The sequence below is a fragment of the Diuraphis noxia genome, unplaced genomic scaffold (assembly GCF_037042655.1).
Source record: "Diuraphis noxia isolate RWA-SAM2 unplaced genomic scaffold, SU_Dnox_SAM2 contig0003, whole genome shotgun sequence".
NCBI classification, from domain to species: Eukaryota; Metazoa; Arthropoda; class Insecta; order Hemiptera; family Aphididae; genus Diuraphis; species Diuraphis noxia.
In genome coordinates, this window is record NW_028301713.1 from 14,912,616 (window position 1) to 14,933,051 (window position 20,436).

The following is a 20,436-nucleotide window of genomic DNA, read 5'->3' on the forward strand; positions in this document are numbered from 1 at the left end:
GAACGGTGGAAGTGATATTATAATATATTATATAATTTTATCGTGACGAACGATACGAGGCAATAGTCGACGGGCATCATCATCCGAACTTGCTGGTGGGGGGGGGGGGAGACTAAACTTTCGAATGATTCTATAGTTCCATATTATGTTACATTATTAGCACAAATTATATTACTATTGTTACGTATTGTAAGTTTACAATAATAATACGTGCACGGCATTTAGTATTTACGCGCGTCGTTATTCGTGTCAAAATACTACCTTTTTTTTTTCGCCTGTCCGCTGTCGCCGTTGTTGTTATCGACGACTCGGTGCAGTTGTTTTGCAGAGTCCCAGCGACTATTATAATAATCTGCTGCAGTAACACTGCTTTGTAAACAATTTGCAATATATGTGCACGCGTGTGTTTGAATCGACGACGCGTCGAAAACCATATATGTACGGAATGCGTGTACTCTGCACCGATACGTGCCATTGTTGTAGTTGGTTTGTCGTTAAAATTGTCTCCGAGTCGAGGCAACAATATCAATATATATTATATATTATTTGTTGTATGTGTATACTTTACCTATTACTATATATTGAGCACTTCGCGTATAGTCTTACAATATATAATATATAGGTATGTATGGGATAAATGTGATTTTTAACGAATCCCCCCGACCCGACGTCCAAGTTAACTGACCTGATAATACGTCTTTTATGATATTTTATGAACGGCATACTTAACTATAAGTGTTGTCAATGGGACCTGGCAGCGTTGGTGGCGAATAGGAAAACTGCAGTTCAATATATTATACATATAATAGATTACTATTATAGATTGTAATCTTACAGAACAAAACCGTTAAATCGAACTATAAACGCTTATTTTAAACTATTTTCTTATGATTAGTAAAATACATATTTTAATACTGCTCATTTAAATCCATACGACATATATATATATATACATACTACATACAATTTACTATATATATATTAATATATGCTGTATCAGATAATATATAGTTAAAATATTTTAGATAATTAAGATTGAGCATTTCTTGTTCTATAATATAAGGAGCACGTGGGCCCTAAACATTGAATTAGTATAAATTACTCATAACTACATAATATACCTACCCAATTTAAGGTATAAATAATATTCAAAATTAATTTTTTTTTTTTAAATATACCTACGTTTATATTAGTACACAACGCGCGTCCATTTAAAACGAATACAATATTACACGAGTTTGTTTATGGTATACAATATCAAAGTAAAAAATATTAATTTGAATATAAGTATCGATCATGCCTTAACGAATACTTGGGTGTACGAGCGTAGGTGAGAATACAATTTTTTTTTACAGTTATCAAACAAATCCAACGCAAGTACTTATATTATATAGGTACGTTCAAGGTAAACAGTAACCGGACAAATTCTTTTATTACTATAGACATTATACATGTAGGTAACATATTACATCGAGACAATAAATGGTATTTATAAAATTAAAATATTGACCTCGTATAATCGTATCAGATTTCTGTTGACCAACATTATCGATATTGATTAGATGATTCGTATAGGTATACCGATCATATTATTTTACCGTATAGGTACCCAAATAAATTATACATAGGTAATGTTTCATCAAACGGAATAGTAAACAAAAAAATATTATTATCGTACCTTTAACGTCGGTCGTTGAGACAATTTTTCTCAGAGCACATGGTCTGTTGATCCAAAAGTATACGAAAGTTGAGATTTGGAAAACACACTCGGTCGACCGGCGGGAAATCGTCCGAATATCCGTCCGTATGCACGATTACAGTCGTTGTTCGTTTTTTTTTTTTTTTTTTGTTTTTTAGGATTTTAACTTGACGGTTAGTTAAAACGACAGTAATAATAATAACTGGGATGAAAAAAATAAATAATTTGAAACACAGACCGAAATCGACGGCGACAATGAAGGACGGAGAGAAGGATAAAAAAAAACCGATTCGACGGCAATATTTTATTATAATAATGTTTTGAGTTCAAAAACTAAAAAAAGCTCGTAATCCGACTCGTACGAAAAACGTTTCCGATCGACCGTGTGTCGCGCGCGTACGTCGTCCGTAAACAGTGTGTGCGCCCGGGGCCGGTGTGCCGTAGTACTCTGGCGCCAGGCGCTCGGCCGCCAGCTCGTCCGCAGTCGGCACCGGTCGGCCGGCCCGCGTCCGCCCCCGCGTTGATTCGGCTCCGCCCCCCACCGGCGCGGGGCCTCCATCGTGGAATATTTTTATTTTTTCTGGCAGGCGCCTCCGCCGACATTAATGACAAATATAATAATATAACACCTACCCGTGTCAGTGTGTGTGCAGACGATGACCGAGACGAGTGAGAGAGAGTGAGATGGAGTGAAAGAGTGAGCGAGATGATTGTGACTTGTGAGAGACGACGGCTGAGCGAGAATAAAAAGCATACGACAGGCACGTTATTATAATCATTACTATTATTATTATTCAAAACGTTTAACGAGCGTTAAATCATTGGTCGGAGAGCCACCAAAGCAAAAACCGACAAAACGGACGTGAGTACACATATACATGGATTATATCGTATGTGTTACATAATATTATTGAATAATTATAACACGCAATGAAAATAATATGCTTGGTATAAATTAAATCGGCACGAGAAATGCGTTTTTTTTTCTTATCAATGAACCTCTAAACACAATCCAAAAGAATAATATATACAAACATTAATTAAAAACAAACACAACATAATTTTTAATAATAAAATACATAAACACAATAGGTACTGTTTAGACATCCATTAAATTACACCAGGTAGTACCTATTACAAACGAGGCGAGAACTTCAATCTATGGGTAAATTTCCCGATCAGTAGAGTGCAATTTTATACATTGGGCATGTACCGTTTCCGCCAAAATTTGAAGTGACCGATTCCGCCATCGCCCTTTTCCGCCAATTTAAAAAAGGTTCGATTCCCGTTTCCACCAATCTACCTGCTATGGTAAAATTATTATAATTATTTATATTATAATAATATAATGTATTATATTTTAATATTCTGTATTAATTGCAGTATTATTCGTATTATTTTCAACTTGAAGTAATTGTACGTCGTATATAATATGATAATATTAAATATTGGAAAATATATTTACAAATAATAAAGCAAATAATAATTACATAATATTTTGTTTTATAGTTTTAATAAGTACAATAATAAAGTAAAAGTCACTTATTCATAAATAGATATAGTAGTTTTATGGAGTAAAAAATGTTCTTATCGGTAGTTTCAATCTTATCGATTTATATACAATGATTCCATATTTAAGTAATAAATATATATTTTATAGAGTATGTGTGGATAGGTGCCTAATATATATTGTATGTATGTGTGTATTTACAGTCGCCACTATCATAGATTAATGTGTACAGCTATGACTATCGCTTATTGCTCATTTGTATCTAACATCTCCTTATGTACCTACTAATGCATCATGTGTACGTAGTTTTAGTGAATTGAAATTAATTAAAACATTTTTACGATCGACGATGAACCAAAACACTTAAAATTTATGAACTATGAATAATAATAATTATTATTCCATAGCAGGTAGATTGGTGGAAACGGGAATCGAACCTTTTTTAAATTGGCGGAAACGGGCGATGGCGGAATCGGTCATTTCAAATTTTGGCGGAAACGGGTAATTCCCTATACATTAATATCCTCTGCTTCTTGTTGATGCGTTTTTTTTTATACTTTTTCCTACACGAACCCGCCTATAGAAAACATCTGAATAATCACCATACATTTTTTAATTTGGTTTGTAAAACTACATTATTTGCTAATTTTGGGTAAAGTCAATTTAAGCAATAATTTGGGTAAAATCTTAGATGCTATAATAATATATATAATAGTTAAATCAAAGCAATAGTGTAATAAGTCATTCGCGGTGTATAAATCAATTTAGATAAAAATGAATTAGGTTATGAACAAAATGGGTAAAGTCAAACCATAATTGAACTCACGTAAAATCAAAGAGTTTATATTGGAATTTATAACTTTTCAGCATTGTGTAATTCAAGTTACTCTAAACTTCGGTAACCTCTAAACAGTCTAAACTGATTAATTCTTAAAAATAACCAAGACATAAAATTCTCCGTTTATGTCAAACTTTAAAATATGTTAAAAACTCTTGGTACTTTTATGGCATCTGCAGTTTAAAGTACTTTTGACCATATTCATAACATATTTACGACAAGATTGAACGCATGTGTGTTGTGGCCTTGTGGGTCTGCACCTAGTATTTCAATAACAAAAATAATATTTTATAATTGATAATTATTATTTTCGATTATGCCATTATATTGTATATAATATGTACATATATGAATAAAGTATAGTTACACTTTTACACGAAGTATACTTATATAGGTCCCTGCAGCTGATACTATAATTTTATTGTTTTTTTAGCGTACCTACGTTTGTGTGCCACTAAATGCTATATAAGTAACCTCTTTCTGAGTTTCGGTGATGGGAACAATGTTTTTGGTTTTATTAGAAGAATAGAAAATTTCTAATAAACAAAAAATTGCATTTATTAATTGAATATCGACCAGAAAACGTCGAGAAAAAATAATGTTGAGTTCAGATTTGTTTTCAAATTTAAAAACGGTTCACTCTCAATAATAATAAAAATAATAAAAACCTTTATCTGGAAAATGAACGATACATCTATTCCGCTGATACAGCTCATAACAGAGTACAGACAGCCTGATATAATGTAATATTATGTTTGGTCGGCGATTGCATAGTACCTACCTAAACATTGTAGGTAGGTACCTGTACATTGTATGTTATTTATTCATAGCATGATGATGGTAAACAACGCACACACATACACTACACATGAATGCGTTTACTCGACATTTATGTGATAATACCATTAGGAAGGACCCGTCGTAATATAATCTAATTAAACATTGAAACTATATATAGCGTTTAATTTTAGACAAAATATCGTATAATATAATATAACGTAATAATATTAGAATTTTAATACCCACGCCCGCCGCGTAGGAAAAGCATGTCAAGTAAAAAGCTGGTTACACACGGAGCGGTTTAGCCGCGCGCGGTCGCGGTTTTTATCCGCCGCGGATTTTCTTTAAAAATTAAACACCTATATTTAAATGGGTATATTCAAACGAAGAAAAATGGCTAGCGGACGACCGCGGTCGACCGCCTGGAATCGCGCTTGTTCAATTTTCGGGCGGTCGACCGCATCCGCTAGCTAAAATTAAACTGTGGATTTCCAATAGCTATATTCATACGAGGCGGATCGTCCGCCAACCGCCGCGGTTTTTTCCAGCGGATTTGTCATATAAATAAACCGCATTCATAATCCGCTTCGTGTGTAAGCAAACCGCGGACGCGGTCGCGGACGTGATAGCGGTCGAAATCCACGGCCGCGCGCGGTCATTCCGCCTCGTGTGTAAATAAGGCGCGGATGCGGTCGCGGACGCAGTCTCAAAAAGAATCCGCGACCGCGCGCGGCTAAACCGCTCCGTGTGTAACCAGCTAAAGTCCTACAACATTATTCACATAATGAAGTCTGGCTATATTTACCACATAATGTGCAATAAAATAATATTTATTTTTGACTCTTTATCCTGACAATGTCCAAGTATGAAAAATGTGCACATACGTATATGTAAACATTATAGGTATTATTCCCAATGCACTGCGCCTCAGATAAAGAGAAATGAAATATAATGGCTGAGCAATATATTATAATATTGAAAGATTTCCTTGAAACAAAAAAACATATATATATAATATTTTTATAATAACAGTAATAATTTATATAATACCGAACGACCGGTAACTCACCAAGCGTATACGTTAAACCCCATTTTTCTTTTGAGTATTTTAATTTATTCAAAACACCGAATTTTTTCGAACTTGTATGCATATATAGGTGACTAAAGAATAATGCTTTTATTTATTTAAACTTTTTACACCATTTAAGTCTTAATGAGTGTACCTACTGCGGGAATACCAATTTTTATTTTTTAAATAAAAAAAATTAGAATCACCTTTTTCTCGTGCAAATTGTTAAGTATCGTTTTTGTATCGCTTTTGTACTTAAATTAAAATTCGTACGGATGATGAGCATGCTCATATAGTAAATTCCTCTTTCCTTAGGTAACTGTATTTTCAGTTTTTAGATAAACATTTATTATAATGCACTTTCTATACCATATGAAAAACAACTAATAATACGAATTTAATTAGATCGAATTATTCAAATTTAAAAAAGTATAACCTAGAAAATAACAATAAATACATATGAAAAAATACTTATTCAGCAAATCAATGCAATTTAAATAATTTGAACGATTAGTAACAAAAACAGGCGTAATATATAGACATTAATTATACATAATTAGTCGTTTTTTTTGGGGGGGGGGAGGGGGAGGGATTTCAGACGGTTGATTAAAATTAAACTAAACATATATATATATTAGATATACTCATGGATTATGAAAACACTGAAAACAATTACCTAATTCAGATTGCTATACTTTATAGGTACAACAGTTAAGTTGAAATAAGTGATAGTTTTAGTACGGTTAAATGGACGGTTGATATACGATCATCAACATAATATGACGAGTATAAATAATATCTCAGGTTACGTTGCGTTGTTCAAAAACGATTTTAAATAATTAAAGATTAAAAATTCAATTTTTTCTTTTTTTTCTATCGAAACTGCCAATCTTCAACGGCATTAATTATTCTAGTCATAATAAAATTATTTAACGATAATATAATATACATTATCTCTATAATTTTTACGTAACAGTTATTACTTTGTATTTTTTTTCCTGGATGTAAATAATGATTAATGATCAAATAATAGGAATCTAGTCAAATATTATGAAATTCTATATTTTAAAATTGTTATTAAATAACCTTTCTCCACCAAGTTGGATCATTTCCACACTGGTGGACCATCCTCCTCACTACGGCATTTCATATTGTCTTTATTGTATCTTAGCCATCAAATTGATTAATTATTGTTTTATACATAAAATAAAAAACAGATTGTGAATACTCTTTTATTTAATACAGTTTTATTCTATAATAAGCTTTTACATATTGTGTTAACTCGATGTGACACAATAGATTTTTGAATTCTCTGAATCCCGAATTATGCCGGATATTCCATTTATGTGGTACCACATGATTCATTCATGTAAATAAAATCAAAACCAATATCTAATAAACTATATATTTATTATTTATCACTAATAATGATTTAATAGTGTTTTACTGTTTTACAGCGCGTATATCGCTATAATATTACTGACAATTTAATGTGACATTGTATGTTTTAAAAGTGCTATATTAATATTCAATCGAAGACCCATCGGTGCCTCGATAACAAGAGTTCTGCGATATAAGTAAGTAATATAATAATAATTTAAGTATCTCTTACAACTGTAATAATAATTATAATGCGATCCACACGTCATGTTGAACAGTTGTTTATAAAATAACAATAATGGTCATAAATATTAAATACCAAGAAAAAGTCTAATGTGTTGATACTTTTCGAGTTTATTATGCAAGATATTATATTATGTACTGCGCCTTTATCATTAGCTATTCATAATAATATTAATCATTTGAACTGATTGGACATAATAAGAAAAAAAAATGATTTTTTACAATGTATCTTATAAAAATGTAAACACGTCATATTATTTTAACATACGCGTAGTCTATATAATTAATTGTTTTTTATGTTCAATTATAAAGTTACAATGATGCGATAAACACAATAATATTATTATAATATAAACACAAATATGAGTTGGTTTCACGTTGTTTATTATTTTTGTCATGTAATTGTATTTTTCAATATTTTAAATTTTTACAAAACAATATTATTGGCCAAGTAGTTACAAATAATATCTAATACTAATATCGTGTTATGCTGCGCTAGGTAGGCATCGACCGCAGATAAAAATATAATTATTGTACGCTTATCAGTACCGATTTTAGACACATTTTTTTTATCTTTAAGCATAACGTAGATAACTAAAGTAAATTATGTATATACATATATTATTATGATAGGTATACGCGTATGCTGTAATAAACCTTCATGCATCACATTTTTTTATGTCTGAAAACGAATTCATTTTTTCGTCTTAACGAAAAAACATTTCTCATACTATACGTATAATACAGTTACCTACCTACCAGCAATGACTAAACATCCTACAATAATATCGTACTGAAATGCAATAATAATACGTTCGAATAGGCAGTAAAATGTGTTTGACTTATGTACCAATAAGAAGATTAGAAAAATAAGTTTTTCAAACATCGTGTAAACAGTGGGCGAAGTTGTTTTGATATTTTAGCCTCGAGTTTTACGATAAAATAATACTAGTAATAATAATAAAATAGTGTCGCGCACGGTTTTTTTTTTTTTTTTTTTTGATGTTCGTCAAATATAAACTCATAACGTCAACTCCAGTCGGCTACACAACGATAAAATGGAATTTTAATTATTATTAATGTTTTTTACGACGCGTCGTCGTCTTTGTCGAACGAATATTTTGTTGAGAACGAAATCGATACTTGAAAAACTGAAAAGTCTCGAGTGTACAGAAATAATCGTAGCACTGCAGCTGCTGGCTGATGCTCTCGTCGTACCTATATGTGCACAGGTATTATTGTGATTCAAGTTAAACGATCCGTACACTAATATTCGTTAAAAAACATGTATAAAACGCATAGAGATTCAAACCCATGTTTTCTATATAGAGATTAAATTTCACGCCGACGGCCTGAAATTATTTTGCTATCGGATTCGATAAAATATTATGTTCAGATGTCTATACCACGAGCGTTGTTCGTATCATAATAATTGATAGGTATAGAACAATTTTACACCGATTTAAGAAAAGTATAATAGGTATCCGTTGTTTCGATGGCCCACGCGTACACAGCCTGTCTCGTATAGTTGTTATCCGGCCTGCGCTGTGTTTTAAGACTAATAATATGTTTTTTTATTTTGTTTTTGATAGCTGGTCCTTTGGTAGGTTTGAGTTGTTCCTGCTTATGGTGAGTTTCTTACAATCCGATGCATATACACCACTACAACGAAAAATATACAGTTGGATCATTTTTACATTTCGAAAGAGTGGGACGGTGTGAGATTGTTAGTTATTATGTGACGAATATGAAAATTAGCGTTTTAATGTTATGATAATAAATTATTAAACTTATTTTAAAGATGAGGGTAGGCACTGCATAATATTTAAGAATAGAAAAATTCAAATAATATGTACCTACATCTTTATCTCACAGAGAGAGAGAGAGAGAGAGAGAGAGAAAGAGATTATTATAATATAATGAATGATCCCGCATGATTCATAAAATAAATCGTCCATAATTAATGATCGCCAACTATCTTGACTTTGCTCATTGTCATTTTTTCTTGTTTCATATTGTTATGATATATATATATATATATATATATATATTAATTATACCTAAATAATTATACATAAATAATTAATTAATTTCAATACTTGGGTAGAAGTTATATCTATGTTATTATTTATTTTTAAATCACTGGTAGACAGTAGTGTGGTACCAATGATCAAACATTAAATTTAAAATCAAAATATATAAGTCCCTTACACCATTTATGTTACCGAAATTTTATAAACAGACGATAGGTACATAATATATTATATTTTATGAATTTAAGTGGTAACCACACATCTGATTTTAAGGGGTACTGTATAGGCAAATTCAATACATTTTCGAAAATCTAACTTGTATAACATTATTTTAGTAGAAATAACTTAAAATATCAGTAAACAAATACGGAAGCATATCTCGCGGCGTCGTCGGTTGAAAACTGAAAATAGCTGTTATGTAATTTTATATAAAAAACTCTGAATAGAACTAATAGAAGTCTAATAGTGCACCTCATATACACAGCTAGAGAAAAAAACCATAAGTTATCCCAAAATAACGAGAAAAATATTACATTGATAATGCAATAAAAACCGTATTTTTTCGATATGTGAAAAAAATTAAAAATAATATCAAAAAGTCAAAGTTAGCACAAAGTTTACGATATATTCACGTGAAGCTATATCATCTGTCGTGTATAGGTGTCCAAATTTGAGCTCAACACAATTTTAGACATTTTCTGGTACAGTATGGTTAATGAATGATATATTGATACCTTAGACACAATGGTCGGTTTTTAGCAACGATCTGTGGACGTGAAATGTAGAAAAAAAATCACGTTTTCGGGAACAAATAATATGAACGCGTTATTGTTTCCGCCGATCAACGTCATCAATTCACAGTCAAAATTTGAGGAGACTCTTAGGGATGGTGATTTACACCCCAAGTATTGAAATTAACACCCTCGTAATTTATGCTATTGGTGGACAATAATTGAAACAATGCGAGGGGTTTCAACACTCCCAGTTTTTTTTTTTTTATTGAAATATTGCACTACTGTCGACACTTTCAATCTGGCACTTCTCCATCAAATGTGTCTGTAATTATAACAATATAATATTTTCTAACTATCACATGTCCCACTCATCAGTTCTCCTTACCTTTGACTTAAAACTTGCTGGAACTTGGAAGAAGGGTTGTTACTTGTTAGTAATCAGGGGCGTACTCAAGGGGGGTGGTCGTGGGGTTTGAACCTCCCCCATGACCTCACTAACCTATTTAGTCTTGTGCGTACGTGCTTAATGCTTATATATAATATAACTCACAGGAGAAATTTTCTAAAAAAACATTTTTTTTTTTTTTTTAAGGGAAAAAAAACAAAGTATATCTATTTTAAATTGTATGTCAACATGCAATATAGGTACAACGATTGTATGAATTATCTGTTAAGAACTGTAAGATTAGATAGGTAAGTAAGATAAGTAAGATTATATATCTATCAAACATTAATGCTGATAATCTATCAAAATGTTTAAAAAGAATGTGACAAAGTCCCAGTGATAAAAAACAAAATGTTTAACCCTCCATTGAAAACACCTGAGTATGCCTCTGTTACTAATCTTATGTTTTGTTTGAAATTATTAATTGTGACACATGTTATGCTCCAGTATTAATATTATCGTCAGTAAATTTTTTAGTCCTTAGCAATAATTTCCATTATTTTTCTATTCCCATCATTTAACCTTTATGCAGTGGTTGAATTGGAAAAATAAATAAAGGTGGACTCTAAATGATGTTTAACAATTAAGCAAATCAATTTAATAGTAACCCTATTCCTTGATGAATATAATAAAGGGGTACGCTATAATGTGAAGAAAAAATAAAGAGTAGCTCAGTATCCCCGCGTCCTCCCCCAATTCAACCACTGCCTTTATGTTATCTAAAAAAAGAATTCTTTGTGTAGGTTGCGATGTATAGCTGGGCCAATGAATATTGAAAAATTCTTGAGGCTACATTCGTTACTTTTTACAAACTTGTTAAATCTTAGTTTATATGTTTAGATTTAACATAATATTTTATAAATGTGTAGATAAATAAATAAATATATAAAATAAATTATTACTTATAATATAATATATTGTAATACTCATATTATAGTGATTTATCACGATCCCGTCGGCCACCGATGACCACCACAGTTGAATAATTCTAAATTCCATTTCGTCGTCGTTCGGATAGCAACGATATTATACTATAATAATATAATATTTTTCGTATTATGTCTTCTATTATATCGAATCGACAATAATCGGTTTAATCATCGACGTGCGTCCGCCCCGAATAAGACGTATGCAGCTCACCGGTATTTATAATGCGTATAATGGGGGGAGGGGGGAAATTCCACGGGGGCAACACTATATAATATAAAATATTATTATTGTTATACACACTGCGCGGACAAGGCGACCATTTTTGTGCTAATAAGCCACCTGCAGCGGAGGGAGAGGCGATAATATATTAATATATTGTATTTATCGTCAACGCCACCGCCGCCAGTGGATAGACATTATATTATATTATATATATATGATACGTATATAGGTATATTATAGGCGTGTGTAGGCGGCAAGGAGGAGGGTATGCGAGTGTGACGTGTGTGTCCGAGTCGTATAATAATATTATACGCGTATTGTGTGCGCCGCATCGACTACCCCGTCGAATTTCCGGCTTAACGCGCACGCACGCACAATTTATAATAATAATAAACGTCTCCGTTCTTCGGCGTCATGCTGCCGCACATCACACACGGACACGTACGATCGGGTTGTTTGTATTTAATCCCGGCGGTATCGTTCTGTGTACAGGGTGTGTCTGCAGCCGTGTGAAGTTTTCACTCACAAGATATCGCTTTTTGACATACGATTTCGGTTGATATGTCGCATCAGACATGTCGCACAAGTGTGTGCTATTATCACACTACGTCCTGCATTGTAGCAGGATCCGTCGGATTCACGACCAACCGGAAAACCTCCTCGGAAGTCGATATTCTGAGAGCTATTTCGGTCTATTGGATATTACATCATCACTTGATCGTATACACGTTTTAATAGTCGTTAGGGGTATTTCATTACAAAGACATAAAAAAAAAAAAAAACTCGGAAGTCAATATTGCAATCACCTATTGTATTATGTATAAATAAATGGATAAAACATCTATTTTATGAGTTTTTATTATTTTAAAAGTCGGAATTAGAATAATATACTTTACCTGTATAGTATTTAATTTGTGTTACTTGACATTGAAATTATAAAATAAGAACAAAGTTAAAGTTATTCATAATCGACAAATAGGATAGATATGATATGTTAGTATATATATAATTACCCATCAGTGTTTTACGCTTCTCCTGTAGAATTTGATAAAATCGAATTACGACATTTTGTTCTATAAAGCTGACGATATGTATTTTTTAGTATTTTTCGTTTGGTTTTTTACCTATAATAATTGTATACATTTAAGTGATAGGCAATGTCCCATTTTGACGACGTCTACAGGCACCTTGACCAAGCGATAGCATTTATTCACGTGTGACCTTCATCGATTAGACTAAAATTTATTTCCACCAACCTAACAATTAGTATTCGTCCACGGTGAATCTAACGGTTTTGATACCCAAACATCTGCAGAATAGGTCTGATAGATAACACGTGTGGGCATCTATAAGACGTTTAAATTAGATGTAGTGTCTAGTTCGAAACATTTGACTTGTATAGGATATTAGTCACCTCTAGACTAATGGCGGATTCAGGGAAGGGGCGCAGGGGCGCCCCCCCCCGTTAATTTTCTATCAAAAATGTTTTTATGTAACTACGAGTTATGAAAAAATTAGTTCATAAGAATAATACTATAGGTACCAACTATTAATTGTTATAATCGTTATTTGCATTGAAACTGATACAACAGGATTTACAGCTCTTGAGTCTTATCGATTAGGTAGTAATAAATTATAACAGTTAACTATTAATTGAAATTAAAATTATAGAATTTATATGTGCCCCCCTCTATCAAAATATCGGAGATCCACCACTGGTTTAAGGATGGCGATAACTGAATTACAGTAATATTATGCAATTGTTATAAGTACTGCAGTGGCAAGGATAATGTATGAAAATAAAACTTATTCAACTAGGTATGAAAAAATAAGTAAAATAATATATTAAGATCCAGGTTTTTTGGAAAATGGCAAATTGCTTAAGAGATTAATTTTAGGTCCGACCGGATGGTTTTATAATAAACGTATTTGTTAAAATTACGAGCGGAGCAGTGGTATTCATATGAAATGATCACACACAATGGACATTTAATAAGACATAATTAATATATGAACAGGTATAGTGTACCTATGTAATAATGTTACCAAGAAAGAAAAAAAATATGGTTCTTTATTCGCAACTTACCCGCATCACCCTTGCAAAGGGCTCATTAACAGCTGCACAGTTGGTGGTACTTACATTACGTAGTTATTGAGTGAAAAAAATAAAAATATTTTTACATTTTAACGTAACAAAGGAGGTATAATGATACTATTCTATTGAGACTCTATAATCTACCCAAAAGGAACTTGCCAAGAAAACCTATACATTTCTTCGGAATCTTTGCGGGTTTGGACATGTTTAAACAAGAACACAAATGACACATTTAGACATCACCCTGTATAACACGTGTTATGCACGTATAAGTACGCTCAAAATACAGACATGTATATATAACACGTACGTCGTATATATATATATACACAACAAACCGTATATAACCACGAGAGATGATGGTATTTTTTCTCCTTCTTACTGTCCTACACATATAATAAAAATATATATACCTACAACCACCTGCTGGATGTGGACGCGTCCTGCGCAGGCCGGAAAGGAATACAATATAATAATAATAATAATAATAATAATAATATGATATATATGTAAGACTGCGGTGATGGTGGCGAGTGCATGTGCGTGTCGTGGAATAAAATATTATATTATATTATTTTCTCGATGTTCGTTCGAATACAATGCACGGATTTCTGTCTCGATGATCGAAATCCCGGGCGACGGACCTATATATATATATACATTATACGTGTTATATTATGTTTGTGTGTGTATCATTCAGTGGAGGTGGTGCTAGAATGCGCTGATAATGTACGTGAGTATATACATATATACATATACAATATACTATATATATATATATATGCGACACTCGTCTCGAGTGTGCACACTATACTATACGGGTCCATATGGATGCTACGACTGATCATCGTCTCCCGGTCCATCAGATCAAAAACGCACGCACATTCTGTGTATATTTAAACGGGTACAGGATGATTCACTGAACAAGTAGGTAGTATGAAAATTCAAGAGAATTAAAAAAAAAAATATCTATGAAAAAAATGGGTGAGTATGTGTTCATATATAGTGGAATACCTTGTGTTATATAGGTACATTTTATATACACACATAGGCGAGAATATTCTATGTAGTATAATAGTATATAGCCATATAGGTACATAACTGAGGGGAGAAACGCTTAGAAATGCATGCGTGTATGTACATTGTACCCTTATTGTGTGTGTGTGTGTGTGTGTGTGTGTGTGTGTGTGTGTGTGTGTGTGTGTGTGTGTGTGTGTGTGTGTGTGTGTGTGTGTGTGTGTGTGTGTGTGTGTGTGTGTGTGTGTGTGCACTTACACAAAGCACGTTTTTAAAGATGAATCGTTGAAATTTCTCCGGCTGTTTCGTTGATCAACCCCGCATATTTTATTATGATCCATATACCTATATATATAGCTTATATTATATCATATAGGTACGATAATTGGACAAATCAGCTGCATACTAACCGAGTGCTCAAATTAAAAAACTAACAAATTTTGAGTCACTGGACAAAATGACTAATCTATATATTATAACAATTGAGTCCCCCTTATAGGTGCGGGCTATGACTGTTACAATAAAAACAATATTTTATACAATTATTATGGTTATGATTTATATTTATTAAAAAAAAAAAAACAAAAACTCATGCACTGTATATAATAGTCCACTACATAGGTGCATAATGCACATATAATTTTAATTTATTTTATATATACAATGTATATCGTCCATTATAGTGCATCGTAACAATGCACAACTGCTACAGCACCGTAAAATACGATATATAATTTTTTTTTTTCTGTGGTATTTCAAAATATTGTCGTCGTGTCAAAACGAAATGTTTAATAAATAACTGAAATTGTACGACTGACGTCTATGACGGTCGGCGGGGAAAAAATAATCACTTACATTTTTAATGAATCATTAATCTTAGGTATTATTTGACACATAGAGATGTACATGTATACTATAGTGCTAGATTTGTTTGATTGTTTTGGTTTATTTTTTTATATATATACGAGTACATATACAATCTTCCGATGACCGACTTAAGTTATTATTTATTTTTTATTCTTACTCGTCTAAATATGTCTTCATACACAATTAAAACAACAGTGTTCAACTATAACAAAGTGGGTATATTATCTACTCGCAAACGAATTTTTATTTCAATAATGTGTTTTTAAATCGCCAAGTATGCTTAAAGACGATCAATGATTTTAAAAATACGTCGAAATTTATACACTGTTTAAGGATTTTAGGTCAAACATGTTGGGTCAAATTATAATTATTCACCATAAATTATAAATCAAATAATTTTTACAAAATATAGATGAATCAAAATCAGAAATCTAATGAGTATAGTTATTCAATTTTATATATTGAAGATTATAGGTTTATGATAATAGGGTTGAAAGTTATGGAGGTAATGAAGATTTAGAATACAAAGTTATTTATAACGATCTGTTATATACACTTTATATTTCGTAAAATATATGTGAGTATGATATTGTACTACTTACTAGTCGTCCGAACTGGCATATAAAAAAACAACTATCAATACTCAACCATTTACGGGAAATAAATGAGTGATATGGTAGTTCTTATTTGAAAGAAAAATAAAGAATTTTGTACCGCCATGAAGGATTATACAAACCCATTACTATTTAAAGATACATACGATTGAGCATGAGTCATTCTATAATATAAAATATTACCTATATAATAGTTAGTCTTACCAGCGGACGACATATTACACGCGTTAAACGTTGCCGTGACAAACGTTCATATGTAGGGAATATAGGTAGGTTTTGCGCGTTTAATATATTTTCGAGAAATAATTATTGCTGAACACAATTTTACGACCAGCGTTTAAATCGCATTAAAATATTTATGGTTTCTTTTAACGTTCGCACCTATATCCTATATTCGACGATCTTTTAGAAAGTTGTATAAATAGATAATAATGTTATTTAGCAAAGTTTAATGATCGAGTAGGCGTTTAAGGTTTTTATTTCGATTTGAGGTGGCATCGGGGAAAATCATACGATTACCTAACTACCTTAGTGACGACCGGAAAAAAAAAAGATTTTATTAATACTTATTTTACAATTATATTGAAAACCTTAATTAGGCATACGGTGGTATTATTATAATAATCACGTAGCGACGACCGCCGACTGTAAAAAATAGGTATTGAAAGGAAACGCGCAGTCGCTAAGACGAGTAAATAAATAAAACGGCAGAATTCAAATGCAAATAATGCACCTAATAATAATAATAATATTATATGTGTTCACATCACACCTGTTATACCACGGTTACCTACTAGTAGACATCACGAAAGCGCTCGTTATTTATATGGAGCCTTAAGTGAAAAAACCAAACTACCTATCTGCAAGTTTTGATCAGATATCGATCGATGGGCACTAAAAAAATAGCATATAGCTATAAATTCGCACGAAAAATATAACACAGCACTATAATAGATTCCGATATCATAATCGAAGATTCGACTGGTTACATAAAATGTTTGATTCTAATTCGATCGTGGTAATAATAATAATAAATTAGTTTAACCAGAAAATTTCGTCAAATCGAAATACGGAGCGTGGAAGATTCACTGTGTAAGTATAGAAAACAATAATAATAATATAAGTCAATATAACATAAAAATGTTATAAAAATCACACGCGTCCTCGCTGTTGCAGTCATTGTTCGCGGGGAGGTAAAAACTCGCGACAAACACGTGTCGCGCAGTTAGTACAATAATGCGTGCATCAGTGTAGTCGACGCAGGTAGAGGTAGTAGGCACAGTCGTGCTCTGCCAATAGGGTGGCGGATGGTTAAGGGTCCGAAACTATATTTTATTTGACGAGGTGGGGAATCAGGATGTTCGGGGGACGTCGAACTGTCTGTCGAACAGTTCTACGGTAACCTGCTCGGTACAAGACTAGCATTGTACTCCGAACGCGCTTCATCTGCTGCAGGTAGGTGAAAATGTGTTATTCTTTTCGGTATTATCGTAGGTACAATATATTCGCTGTAGTTAATAGTATAATATAAAACGCACTTCTCGACGCTGGACGACGTTGGCGCCTGCACATGCCATTTTCTGTATAGGTAACATAATATTATTATATACATACATCGTCGTCGAACAATTAATGATAATTATAATATAATATTATATACTTAACATAATGGCTATTATATTATAATAACAATGACGACGATAAACTTATTTTATTATTTTAACTGTTATATTGCATAATACTGTGATCCGGCACTCTGTGTGCACCATATATATTATATATATATATATTTATATAAATTAATAAAATTGATATCCACTGGATTGAATTATACTATTGTGTTATGGTACAAAAAAAAAAAAAGAGAAAAATACTCATTCTAAAAACGTATACATATTAATAAAAGGTAGTGTGTGTGTGTGTATTGAGATCTTTAGCCAAGGCCATCGCACTGATTGTTCTGAAATTTAGTACATTACTGCAGCTTGTAATCCTACACTCGAGGATGTGCATCTCCAAGCCAATTTTTTGATATTTTAAAGAGGGTACCACACAGAGATTTTTATATACATATACTTTGTTCATATAATCTTTATGTAAATTGTATATATTATGTCCGTCAATTTACCCCTTATTAAATTCGTTAATTGTTTTGGGCGGTTTTGACTTTTCACCACACTTGGTAGACATATTTATAATTATAATGTACAATTATTATAATAATACTATTTTATTTTCTGTAGCCAATGAAAACTAGGTATATACGAACAGAACATAGGTTCATTCATTTTTTGTTAGCTTACAAATCCCTGTGTGAGCCATTCTTTAAAATTTGAAATTAAAAAATTGTCTCCGAGGTGAGCATTATCAGGTATAGGACACCTGATGGCACCACATTTCAGAGCCATAAGTGCAATCGACTCGTCTGTGGATGCTTACAACACACATACACTTTAACATAATCTTGTTCAAATCTGTACAGTTAACATTCAACGAAGCTTAAGAAGTAGTAAATACCTACACAAGCATTTAAGTTTTTACGTGCAACACTGCGCAGGATCAACAACAATAATATGATATATTATAATATTATAATGTGTATTTAAAATTATGATAATAATTATTATGAATAGTTATAATTACCATAATGGGGTTGCTTTGGTAACGTAATTCATATTAATCATCGGTTGCTATAGCTTCAGCATTAAAGAAAATCTGACTACAAAGATTAGTATTTTATCCAGATTTTGCGATTTCGTTTTTTTGTGTTAGTTTCTATGACAACCTACTTATATGGGTGTGCTATAAATTATAACTTATACAGTAATAATATATAACGTTAATTTCATTTTTGTTATTATTTGGTTAACATGAAAATTGTAACGATGAGAAAAAAATATATTGTCAAAAAAAAAAAAAATAATGAAGAATTCAGCACAAAACCATATAAAATTACGTCCTCAAGAATTCTGCCTTAAAAGATATGACGTCATGAATTCGAATCGCAGCGTGGGCGAGAACAGTCACATAATATATTATGTATTTTTTTTTTCAACTCAAATTTTGAACCACAGTTTCACTTCAAAAATGTGTAATGTTATCGGGAATTCGAGTGCTTTTCGATATTTTGCGTAAATAAAATATTATATGATCATTCCTATAAAATCTTCATTGAGAATTGTCGAAAATGGCATTTTGAAAACCATTTCAGATTTTATGGCACATCCAATGCTTTTATCTTTTGCTATATGACACATGTGCGCATTAAAACTGTCCACTGAATATTTTGTTCTCGCGTGGAAATAAAACTATATGGTAAATACGTATAATTCCTACGCTAGCCACAGGCTATATGAATTCGATTTCTTACGATTTACGACGCCCGAGGTCAGATCATCACTTAACGTGTGGTAAAATATAATTTAATGCTGTGGATATTGTTTTCTTTGTCTGATATAGTCTGTTGCGACGGGTACAAACTTTTTGTATTTTCAAAAGACGGACCACAATATGTGTTCGTAGTGGTCGTTCGAACCGCAGTTAAATATACCGAATAAAAAATTAATAATTAATATTATCCAAATCGTCGGTCGGAATCTTTAGCCGCTGTTGTTGACGTTTTATAATAGATAGGTAGGTAGGTACGAGATAGGAGGACAGTTTGATAAAAAAAATCTGAGGAAAACAGTGCTTCATCTCCGCCACATGAACAAAACCTTTTGTTTTTCGCCGTACTTGGTATTTTATTTATAAAATAAATTGGGTTCCTTGGACAGTATAATATAGGTATCTACAGTGCATGCACGGAGAATAAAAATTATAGTGGGTGCAAAAGTGTAGAAAAAATATAGTTAGGTTTATAAATGTCTTATCGATTTGGATAATATAATTAGAACGGTATACTCATAAGTATAATAATTTTTAAAAGATGATTGACTCTATCACCACGCGTGCGTATAT

At 32.0% G+C, this 20,436-nt stretch overlaps 2 protein-coding genes across 4 annotated transcripts in view; one reads left to right on the forward strand and one right to left on the reverse strand.

Annotated features, from left to right (window-relative positions):
• LOC107169581 (noggin-like) overlaps nt 1–2,133 on the reverse strand; it is a 41,435-nt gene extending 39,302 nt beyond the window's left edge. The window contains exon 1 of the mRNA XM_089222777.1: nt 1,679–2,133. The gene's annotated coding sequence lies outside the window, so the exon portion shown is untranslated. The remainder of the gene's footprint in view (nt 1–1,678) is intronic.
• LOC107169580 (noggin-like) overlaps nt 1–20,436 on the forward strand; it is a 55,109-nt gene that overhangs the window by 16,340 nt on the left and 18,333 nt on the right. The window contains exon 1 of one of the 3 annotated variants that reach the window (XM_089222778.1): nt 17,789–17,931. The exons of 1 other annotated variant lie outside the window; for it this stretch is intronic. The gene's annotated coding sequence lies outside the window, so the exon portion shown is untranslated. Of the gene's footprint in view, nt 1–17,788; nt 18,065–20,436 lie in introns of those variants that run through there. One more of the 3 variants, XM_089222779.1, reaches the window with a different exon arrangement.